This window comes from Natrix helvetica, assembly GCF_964273705.1.
Source record: "Natrix helvetica genome assembly, chromosome: 6".
Lineage (NCBI taxonomy): Eukaryota > Metazoa > Chordata > Lepidosauria > Squamata > Natricidae > Natrix > Natrix helvetica.
In genome coordinates, this window is record NC_138553.1 from 17,046,382 (window position 1) to 17,055,404 (window position 9,023).

General features: G+C 34.0%; 1 protein-coding gene across 10 annotated transcripts in view; it reads right to left on the reverse strand.

Moving 5' to 3' along the window:
• CAPRIN2 (caprin family member 2) overlaps positions 1-996 on the reverse strand; it is a 31,757-nt gene extending 30,761 nt beyond the window's left edge. For 7 of the 10 annotated variants that reach the window (XM_081956791.1, XM_081956790.1, XM_081956787.1 and 4 more), the window contains exon 1: positions 832-996. The gene's annotated coding sequence lies outside the window, so the exon portion shown is untranslated. The remainder of the gene's footprint in view (positions 1-831) is intronic. The other 3 variants (XM_081956789.1, XM_081956786.1, XM_081956784.1) reach the window with 1 other exon arrangement.
• Positions 997-9,023: the final 8,027 nt, after the last annotated feature.

Sequence of the window (9,023 nt, forward strand, 5' to 3'; positions counted from 1 at the left end):
AGCTTGACCCTCATTGGTATCTAAGAGTTTTTCTTTTTTTAAAAGCATTTCTTTATACCAGGGGTTCCTTTTCTATACCCTGCACCCCTAGAACGCTTCTGATACATTCTCGCACCCTTAAAAATAATTATTTGCATATAATTATACATACACACTGTAATTTTGAAACTTCTAAACCCAAGTTTTCGCATCCTCTGAAATATCATCTTGCACCCCAGTTGGGAACCCCTGCTTTATACCATTATATTTGGTATTGTACAGTTGTTGCTTTTTTTCCCCACATAGGAAACTTGAATGGCAAATTTTGTCTTCAGAGAACATGCTCTAAAATAATTATAACATGTTCTTGCCGAGGAACAACCCGGCAAATATGCTCTTATAATCATACATTTGTACAAATATAAAAGCAATGCAAATAGCCACTACAAAGAATATTTGAAAATACAAGGATTAAGTCTTCATGTATACACGTGCATTCTCAAATACTATTTTACAGGCTTCATGAATACATTTTTTTTATATTTTATAATTACAAGTTAATTAAAAATTAAATTTTAGTTTGACATTTTTAAGAACTACCAGTCCACCATCATTTCAGAGGTTGAGTTGAAATACATCAGAGTAATGTAACCAGAATTTTTTTTTTAAAAAGCATTTAAATATGACAACTTTGTCTCATTTCAATGTTTTTAGGGAATTTGGTTTATTTTTTAATTCCTAGCCCAGGGGAACATTCCAATTGTTGTAGAAAGATTATGAGTCTAATTCTTGAAAAAGCCTGCAGTACATCAGTTTGTACACAACAGTCCACCCCCAGAAACAAATACTTACCCAAGGGCCATAAAGTAATGACCCAGATGAGAGAGTCCAGCTTTTCAGCAAAATATAAAAGTAGAAAGCCAGGTAGAATTGCTTCTAATTAGCTTCTACTACTTGCCCAGCCTACATGGTTTTTACTTGTTTGGAAGCTAGTAAGAAAAAATGGAGGAACCAGCTGAGGGGAGGGGTTAATAAAAGAATAGGGAGGAAGGGAGGGGTTTTCATGATTAGGTCTCTACTGAAAAGAAGCCCATTTAATTGTGGTTGCTAATCTGCATCTACTTATTCTTTTAAAAAAAACCCAAAGATTTTTCAGAAGCTGAAGCCGATAAGAGACTTTGCTGAATATTTGTTGTGATAGTCTGAAATCTTGGCTGGCTAATTGCTGCTTTTTAGTCTATGTTCATCTGGTTTAGTAAAATGCAGTTGTTTGTAGTTTGGTTTAGTATAATATGTGAATGAAATTGTGGTATGGCTATTAGGTATGTTATTGCTAAAACAACCCATGATTTAATATGATAGATCTACTTCACACAGTAGTGAAGTCTACTAGATTTGGATTGTGACAAACAACACCAGTAGATATAACTCTAGTGGATTTTTTTTTTGCTTCAGGCTCCCCCCCTCTCTCTCCATCACCACCAATACTAGAGCAGAATTGTGGTTTATGTTATTTTTGTTTTTACTAATTTTGACTTCACTCAAAGTTTTCACACAACATAATATCTCTGGTTCAACACTGCAGATTTGTTTTTGGTACCAGAACAGAAATTGCAATCCATATGTAACATAGTTTTAGAATCATTTTTCTGTAGACCAGTATTTCTCAAAGTGTGGTCCAAGGACCCCCGGGAGAGTCCCCCAAATCCATTCAGATATATGAAATCAAAATTATTTGCCAGCTTATATTGAAAAATATTATAAAAAATCCTACCAAACAGCTGTGAGAATTAAGAGTGGTAGTGAATGTACCAATGTTAAATTTTTAAACAGGAAATATTGATAAATATCCCAACAAATCTCCTTTGGTGTCCATAATTTTTAATAGTGGGAAAGGGTCCTGAGAGAAAAATGTTTTTAAGAAACACAATTCTAAACTGTTTTAATTAAAACTCCTATTTATCTACTTTTTAAGCAGCTAATCTTTCGGTAATCTGAACTCAGGGTTATCTTGGGGGGGGGGGTGCAATATAGCATGGAAAGATTATCTTCAAATGAATATTTGAAATGTCCTTAGTTATCTTAGCTACATTGCTCTAGAGCAGGGGTGTCAAACGTTGTCATGGTGGCATCATGTGATATATCGGGAATTCGCCCCCCCTTGCTAAACTTGATATGGGCGTGCCCAGCACATGATGCATCCGGCCCGCGGGCCAGGAGTTTGGCCGCCTTGCTGTAGTGGAAAAAGTGTTTGCATTTGAAGAGTTAACAGCCTGAGGGTTCCCAGGGGACTGGAGAAATTTTGTGGTGGCTCCCATACTGTGGTTAATTGCCCTTTTTATAGTTACGTTTTAAATTATTTGTTTTTATTGTTTTTTAATTGTTGTACACCACCCAGAGTCACTTTAATGTGAGAAATGTGACTATAAAAATATAATAAATAAAAATAAATATACAGAAAATGCAGCGTTCAACAGCATGCTTATATATCAGTAGTGGGTCTCATTGGAATCAAATTGAAGATAGTTCCGATTAGTTGCTTTAATGATGAGTGTACTGGATAACTTACAACACAAACACAGTGTAAGTGAATGGTTTATTTAGGTAACTCAATTTGCAGGATGTTTTTTTCTTCCTATTTTAAATTAGAATCTGTTTGCCATTTTGGTTAAAGAAATATCCATTTCGATATTTGCATCTGTGAGTCCATAGAATATTTATCAGAATCATGACTGTTCTTGTTTACATTTCTAATTATTTTAAAAATATCAAAAGGAGATTACTTTCCCCTTTCATTTTTTCTACAGCAGTATATGTGAGGCTTCAAATCTACAACGATGTAACAACAATTACAGTATTGGAGAAAAGACAGATCTATTCATTGAGAAAACAAATTAGTCCTTTACAATGAATAAATGAAGTTTGAAAGCATCTGTTTGAAAAGAATTATTTGCAATCATAACATGAATTATTTGCAAGTGCCTCTGCTGCAGTACATAAAAGATTACAATTGCAATATTAACCTAAAATAGGGTTAGCTAATTTGTGCCTCACAAATTAAGAACCAAGGTAATTGATTAAACCCGTTAAATTAGTCCAGATTGTAGGGCTGCAGCCTTTCCTTCTTTGCTAAAGAACTAAGATTATCATATCTCTTAAATTTTGTGTTGCATAACAGTAAAACAAAAAATGACAGGATAAAAGAAGTATTCATTAATTCATATATCCCAGATTTCTGGACTATACATGGCATTTGAACCCAAGCTAATCAAAGAGGTTGGATATTCATAACATGCTATGCTAAAAAATTTGGTAAACAGGCCTGCTGTGTGAACGCAAGCTATAATCTCCTGTGTAAATGAGCTTGTACCTTATGAGTTTCTTGGCCATTTGTTTTTAAGAACCTATTTAATTTAACTGATAATGTTGATATTTTATTAAGTTTGTCTGTTTTAACTTTTATTAAATTTGTTCTAAAATGAAGAAGGGAGGAATAATTAGAAAAATAGGATATTTAATACCAATATATCAAATGTCTATTTAGATATTTTATAATATCCAGATTTGCTTTTGCCACAATACTATGTAAGTTATTGGAGGAGAGGCAAATTGGACTGTGGTCTTCAATCCCATTCCAAAACCTCATATGTGATTTCCCTCATATTTAATAAAATTATCCCTTGTTACATATAAAAAAACTGTCTGGCTAGAAGCTGTAATTAGTTTTTATTATAAAAGCTTAGTATGGCCACCATATAAGTTAACTGTTTTTAACATTGGTGGGAAAACCACACTAAAGCTATAATCCTGTATTATGGTTCTTCAAACTAAACTCTGTTAAACTCAATCATGGTGGTTGTTATTTTTGTTCTGTGTAAGCATGAATAGATGGGTGTGAATATTCATAACCAGGCAGCCATTTAGTTAAGAGAGTTATGAGTTTGAATACGATTATTAATTGAACTAAAATGATTATAAATTTGTTTTCTGCGTCAGGTATTAAGTCATAACAAAACTTAAGACCAACAATAGAGAAAATTATGCTAATTTGTCTGTTGACTGTCTTTCTAAACAGCTTACAAATTGATAATCTATATGGATAGTCACTTTTGTTACCAGGATTACAGTTAATTTGAACTATTGCACTCGGCATAATTATCACCATTATTTGAATATGTAGAAATGAAGTAAGAATTCTGTACTTTTGTGTGGTGGTAAAAATGTTTTTCTCTCATTGTTGCAATTTCTTTAATTATCTATTATTTTCAAAGAAATTGCAAACCATAGGCAACAAGATTTTATTTATTTATTTATTTCTGTATTCGAATGCTGGGTGGGAAGTAAGAAAGCTGCCATCCACTAGCTCTGAAGTATAGACTAAACTAGGCATAGGCAGTCTAAAATTTTAAGACCAATACCAAAACACCTCATCTTTTTGTTTAAAATGACAGTATCTTGAAATAAAATCTGCCGTGCATTTACAAATTATAGAGTTTTGGCTGAAGTTTGCATGATGGTTTATTAAAGGCTGAAGCCTTCACATTCCCCCCCCCTTTTTTTTTAAAAAGGACTACTTTTTAATCTTCATCTGTTTGATGAAGGAATTGTATTTTCCATTTTAACTATTCTGTGACATCCAGCAATGAATGCTATGTATTGCTTTATGAATTAGTTGGCGGAGAACAGAGTTATCAGTCTGATGTACCTTTGCCAAATATTTTTTAAAAAGTTGTTCTACATGCCTTACATATATAGGAGTGGTTCTCCTATTTTGCTGTATAATGGAGGCCTGCCAAAAGAGAATGCTGCTGCATTTGCAAAACTGTCAAACACTTACTCAGAACAAGCGTGACAGAGGCCTACATTGTCAGGGGTACAAAGAACAGCTTGAACATCATTATATTGTTTTTCCAGGAGGAATTAGAAAATACAACTGTGAGTTTCCCTTTGTTAATCTTCTCGGTCTTTGCCTTACAAAGTTCTAGTTGCCATTCAGTTCTGGGTCAGCATCTCGAACTAGTCCTACAAAGCTTAATCCTAACTTGTAAAGTAACAATATAAAGATATTTCCAATGGCATTTATGTATGTGCTCAGTATTATTTAGCAGTAAAATTCTTTTTTTTAGTCACTATCCTTCAATGTAAATAATAAAAAGCGGAGTGAATTTGATGGGTGTCTGAATATAAGCTAACTATGATGAAATTGCAAAACAAGAAAATACACTCCTACACTGCAACAAATGAAGTGTAGAATGTAGGATATGAACAAACTGTAACATGTTCAGAGGAAAGCAATCAACCACAAAAAAACTGGAAGGAAAAAATTATGAGGAATTTCCTAACTAAATGCTGTTCAGTAATGGAACAGACTGCCTCAGGAGGCAAGGGACTTCTTCATTATACTTATTTACGAAATGGTTGGATATTCATGGGTCAGGAGTAATTAAGTAGAAAACTCCTGCCTGGGCAATATGTTAATCAAGATGTTCTCCAAAGTCCTTTCCAATCCTTACCTTCTTTGATTCTATAAAAACCAAGTAAATCATACTTCCCCTTAGTGCAATAAGTAAATTCAGCAATTGTGATTTCTTCAATGAACCGTAGGTAGCCATGTTTATTATCCAGTAAAATATCTTTTGGGGGACTAAAAAATAATTACTTTTCTATGTCACCTTTCTTTTATGAGGTTAAGCAGGTGCATTCATCCCCAACCATCTTGCAAATACTTATTCTGTTTGTTGCTCTGGTTGACAATAAGGACAGCTGAAATCTAACCTTTCTGGATTACATCCAGTTGTCAAATTTGGCTCTTCCATTGCTTTTTTTTCTAGTCTCTGTTGAAATATACATTTTTTGGCAGAGTATTTAATATTTAGGATTTTAATAGTTTTTAGCTGCTTTTTTTTTACTTGCCATCATTTTACTGTATTACTATTTAGTGGTTTTTACTAGATACATTTCTTAATCGTTTAACATGGATTCCATATGTTGCAAAAACAGATGGAACTATCTTGAGAACATTTGCCAAAAGGATAGTAAGTAACCTCCTTGATGAAGCAGGGAGGGTCAGAATTGGTGGTGACATTTTTCTAATCACACAAATCTCTATGTGATTAGCTTTATTGAAATCCAGTGTCCAAGTAATATTTAGTAAATAACTAGCAACCACTTCATTGATCCAGTATCTATTTTTGAAAGCTCCCCCCCTCCAGCCAAAAGATCTCATTTCAATATATGACACTTTTCTTTTTCATCTTTGTTTGTGAATACAATGACCAGTTTGTCCTGCTTGTGTGAAGAAGCCAAGACAGAGAAAAAGAGAAAATATATGTTTCATTCCCTGTCACCTAAACATAGAAGGAGAATATACCAGTATACAACACTGGTTGTTCATTATCAGCAGGAGAAGATGCTTTTTGCTGCAACCTTCAAATTAACTGGAGCATTATCCAGAAATGATAACTAAGTGAAAATACTAAGAATGTTCTGCAAATAAAATATTTCTCCTTGAAATGGCTTCATGGGATTGTTCAAGGACAGTATAATATCTTCTGCTTTTTTTGAATGTCTTTTAAAATGTTACTAGACGACCCATGGCCCATTGGGTCATTGATTCAGAAATATTTCCTTACCAGATTCCTTAAGGCCTTCATAATGACAGAGTTTGTAATGTATTGTCTCCACTGGAAAATTTGAGATCCATCCAGAGATTTATCTGCCTTGAAAATAGCCCGTATTGAATTGTATAATTATAGTACAATATCAGCACAGGAAACATGTTGACATTTTGTATTTTGTCATAAACTGTTTTATACTTTTTAAATGTCATAAATCCTTTTACAAAATGTACCAAAATCAGCAGGGGTCATACTTCCCAGATTTTTGTCCCATTCTGTAAATTAGCCCACTCGAGGTACCTTGATTTCAAAAAATGTTGCCTTACGGTGCACCATTTCACCAAGTTAAAAGTTACAGTAATCAGAGTTTTAGTAAGTCTATAGACTTTAGGAGATGTTACATTGGCTTTTTGGTTGCCAAGTGTCCACTCAATGGATCCAAAACATTGTTCTTTAAGGTCTTTAGGGAAACCAAGAGTTCACAAGATAGTTCCGTCTGAATTCTCAAAAGGGGCATGAATATGTTCCTATGTGTTTGAGAATTAAATGAAAGGCAGGTGTTCTCATCCAGACAATGGATTATAATCCAGTTGGTTATAGGGTATAAGAGCCCTAAAAAAATTGTCCCAATGTTTTTGCCTCTGCAAGGCATTACAAAGGAGGTCAAGGAAAACCATCAAATGGGATTTGCATCCTAAAACTGGTCACCCCTTAAGCACTAACATGTCTCTCACTTTATAACTGACAATGCAATTTCTTAACTATTAGATGAAAATGCTTTTGCATGGAATTGGTTTTAATCACTCTAATGACAGTGGGAAAGAGTGCAACCCTGTTGAAATTTTTTCTTAATTTTATTTTATTCAGAAAATTCAAATCCAAAATCCAAAATATTTTTTTTAACAAAGACAAAAGTAGACAAGAACATTAAAAATATATATTAAAAAGAACAAATGACAAAAACACATATTATCCCCTAGTAGAACACTGACAAATCTATTGCAACAATAACAGCTTTCCTCACCTTGCAAAACAGGTCCAAAATTTATATGCTTCTGCATCTGTTTGCAACCCAATTGACCTGTCATAAATTACAAATAAAAAAGAAAAAGTTAGGTTAAACAACACCACAGATAAAGTTCAAGGCATTCTGTTAACAGTCTGTTATTGTGATTTACTGGTAGAAAGCGGTTTCTTATTTACCACAAATCACCCCAATCATTGTCTCTGATCTGTCCAGGATGAAATATTGAGAACTTTCCCAACAATTGCATCTTATTTCCAAAATTCATAAATCTCTTGTAAATACCTCTGCAACATTCTTTGTTGAAAAATTCTCCTTAACAATACAGTGTTCCTCTTACCAAGAAAGTCCAGTCCATCCATCTTCAATTCCATTATGTCAGAATTTCTTTTATTCATATTTCTTTCCATCTTTTTTGCAAAACTATATTTTTTCAAACCAAGTACTTTGTTCTTCACACCTGACAGCAAACATCAGGTTCCAATTCATCAAGCTGCAAACCAAGTCTAGCTATTTCTCTCCTGCTTTTGGATATCATCTTCAGTTCACGCAACTGTTATTGGCCCCCTCATTTTTTTTCAAATAAAACCTGTAAGTTAGAGAGCATTCTTTTTTTTTCAAAGGCTTTCCATAATCACACCTTTCTTTTTACAAGGACAAGAGAAGCAGGTAAGTTGTAGCCCAGGAAAAGATCCACCCCTTTCACACCTGAGGTTAAAGAAAGGGAAATTTTCCCATCCAAAATTAAAAGATAAATATCAATGCTCTTTTTAAAAAAACTAGAAAGAGTAACATTTGTAATATAATCCTGTGTAAATGTAACTCCAATTGGATGATTTTTACTGCCAAAGGAAATATATTTTCACTGCAAATAACCTTACAGCTAAAGTGAAAATCATTTGGAATTTAATAGTAAACAGTAAAAGAGCAGGAAAAAAAAGTTGTAAAAGTCCAGCGAGGAGTTATAAAATAGGTCTGAAGTCAGTTAGGCATAACTCAAGAGATAGTAAATCTTCAAAAGATATAATTAAAACCCAGGCATAGTTTAAAAAAAACCTGAACAGCTGAAGGGAAAAGGTTGCAAGAGACCAGACCTGATCTGAGCTCCTTACTTACTGAGATCTGCAGCCAGTAGGACCCCCTCTTCTCCTGGGGCCATGATCTTCTCCAGAGGGCGGGTCCATTTGAAGGTTGCCTTGGGTCCCCACCTAGTCTCCCCTTTAAAAAAAACAGGGAGCAGACACCCCAAATAACCAGCTTTGGTGGCAAAATCAGCTGTTTGTCATCAGGAGGAAAAAAATTGCTTGTTATTTGGGGGAGGAGCTCCATGTTGTTGTTTTTTTAAAAAATCTTTTGACAGCTTTTGACAGCAATTGACCATGGTAGAATGGAACTACAGGTAG